The sequence below is a fragment of the Amphiura filiformis genome, unplaced genomic scaffold, assembly GCF_039555335.1.
Source record: "Amphiura filiformis unplaced genomic scaffold, Afil_fr2py scaffold_185, whole genome shotgun sequence".
NCBI classification, from domain to species: Eukaryota; Metazoa; Echinodermata; class Ophiuroidea; order Amphilepidida; family Amphiuridae; genus Amphiura; species Amphiura filiformis.
In genome coordinates, this window is record NW_027305649.1 from 29,630 (window position 1) to 32,500 (window position 2,871).

Sequence of the window (2,871 nt, forward strand, 5' to 3'; positions counted from 1 at the left end):
TACGTCTTTGCTTACTCATCAAACGATTTAATCAAATTGAACAATAATAAGATCTACTTACATGTTCCTGTCGGCGGGCCTGCTTCATCACTCATATCTGTACAGTCATTAGTGCCATCACAAGTTTGAGTCGCTGGATTATAGCATGCTGAGCTGTCTCCACAGAGTACCTCGGGAAGGGTACAACCTGGGATAGATCATGAGGAAAAACATACAGCCATTATGTTACAGAATGATGTATCTCTCAAACTTCAGATATTGCTCTTTCTTATGCCTGTGCTAACCCTTACGCATAGACAAATACGTACTTATGGTTGAAATCCTTATAATTATTACTGCCTGTTACAATTCTTGGGAAAAAAAGAATCTTACACCGATATATTAAACATTAAAAGAAGCACTGATGATTTATACTTAAAGTGTATGTAGGTGGGATGAAAAGCCGACGATCAATTGAAAATTTTGACCTTTCGTATTGAAGATATGGATTTTTTTCCCAAAACACCAAATAAAATTAGGTCTTTTTAATGATTCTAAGCACACTCTTTCTGTTTTCCTCTCAGAAACACTAAACTGTTTTTGCATTTAGCGTATATAATTCCCAGAAATCATGGATTTCGAGGGCCAGTCGTAAAACAATGAGTGTCAAACTATTGCTTTTCCTAGTCAGATATCTCAGGCAAGGGTTTATTTCAACCATCATAGCTGTCGCTAAGAAGTAAAGAAAAAAAAACCGAAAAAACATGACGTTTTGTAAAGGCGAATTTAGTACATATCTCTGTGGGGTCTGGCATTTGGTAGTGCGATATCGTAACTTCTACATAGTGTGTCCAAAGTACCTCGGGAAGAGTAAATCCTATAGAGCATTAGACCCGGGGGCACTTAACACAAATTACCATAAGGGTATGTTTCCCTGAAAGACCGCCCTTTTGGGGTTTCGCAGCCCCAAAAGACCCCGTATATTTGACCAAAATAGAGCTGTGAAAGATTTTGATCATTTCAGCTCTAAAAGACTCCAAAGGTCCCCATTTTACTTGTTCGCAGCTCTAAAAGACCCCCTTTTACCGGTACGCCGTCAGCTCCCAAAGACTCAGCACCTCAAACAAAATTCCGGGGGAACATACCCACCAAAATTTTTTGATGTGCCCCGCCCCACGCATTAGATCATAAAGAAAACAGTTATTTATTACAAACATGTATAATATACATAAGCGCTCTATATGTACGAAGTATAGAGCGTCGATATTTAAAGCCTTAATGTACGATCTTTTTAAATTTTTAGATATTGCTTTTTTATGAAAGTTCCCAATACATTTGGACGCAAAAACGTTGGAAATTTGCAAAGAAACAACATCATACACTTTACCTCTATCACTCGAAATATCTCGCACTCTTTGACGCCGAGTGCGGCCTCAGAGTTAGTCTCTTACGCAGCCAGTTTGGTTATGCTCCCTCCACACGTGTGGAGGCGCGTAACCAAACTTGCTTCGTAGTAGATTAAAATTTGTGATCGTTCCGATATATGATCATAATCTGAAATATTATGATAATATATCGGACCAACAGAAAATCATCCTGTTTTACTGCAAATAGGGCGAATTTGACAGTTTGCTCATAGATGTAAGTTGGAACATGTGTAAGTATTACAAATATGCCACAAAATTGGTTTTGAGAAAAATAAAGGTATATCCTGAAAAAAAAGATCGTACATTAAGGCTTTAAGGTTAATAGGAATCAGTTCACTTGTTCTAAGTAGCAGCCTTTGCACGCACTTCCTGTCTGTACTTCTATAGTGAATATCCAAACAGCGCCGAGACGGATTTGGACAGCCAGAGGTTAACATCCTACTCTTCTCAGAACATACACAAATAAATAAATCAGTCACAGTAGCGTGATTATGAAATTTCAATCAATTTAATCAACATCAACATGAACAATAATAAAATCTTTATTGATAAGATTTATTAGGATCGGCCAAAATTTGATTAGATAAATTAATATATCTGGAAACGGATCCAAAAGAATGACCAGATAATTTCATAGCGACAACCTTCAAATGTGGCTACGTCATCATAGCCATCAAGGACTGCCGACATCTAGAAACACCAGTCATTACAGAATGAACACGGTTCCTGATAGGAAAGTGATATATTTCGAGTGAGTACATCATTCTTTTGATCTGTTACCAGAACTTATTGATTTAAAACGATCCTGGTGAATCTCATCAATAATGTTCATTTTCCAAGTTAGCAAGCACATTAGTGCTGTGCCTTTCCAGAGTTGTATTGGTTGCCTGTCCAGCAGATAATCGATTTCATGATTTTGGTGCATGTGTACAGTTGTCTTCGCCACAATATTTGCAGGACCTTCTTCACAAGTACAGCTGTAACTGTGGTGGGCTTAGGTTTGCAATTCCCCAAAACAAAAAGATCTTATGGGGATAAATCGTTTTCTGTTCAAGGACTATGGAACAATTTGCCTACCGCAGATCCCCTCAGGAAGAGTACAACCTGGGGGTATATCATCAGGAAAAACATACAGCCATTATTTTTAAAGATATATCCCTCAAACAGCAAACAGTTCAGAGATTACTGCCTCTCACACGCATATGCTTACTCTTCAGTTGATTTAATCAACCTCAATGCGAACAATAGTATTTACTTACAACGCCCTATTGGCGGGCCTGCCTCATCACTCATATCTGTACAGTCATTAGTACCATCACAAGTTTGAGTTGCTGGATTATAGCATGCTGATTTGTCCCCGCAGATCACCTCAGGAAGAGTACAACCTAGAAGTATAACATGAGGAAAACATACAGAAATATTTTACAGATAAACTCCTCAAAAAGAGATTGTTTAAGACAATTGT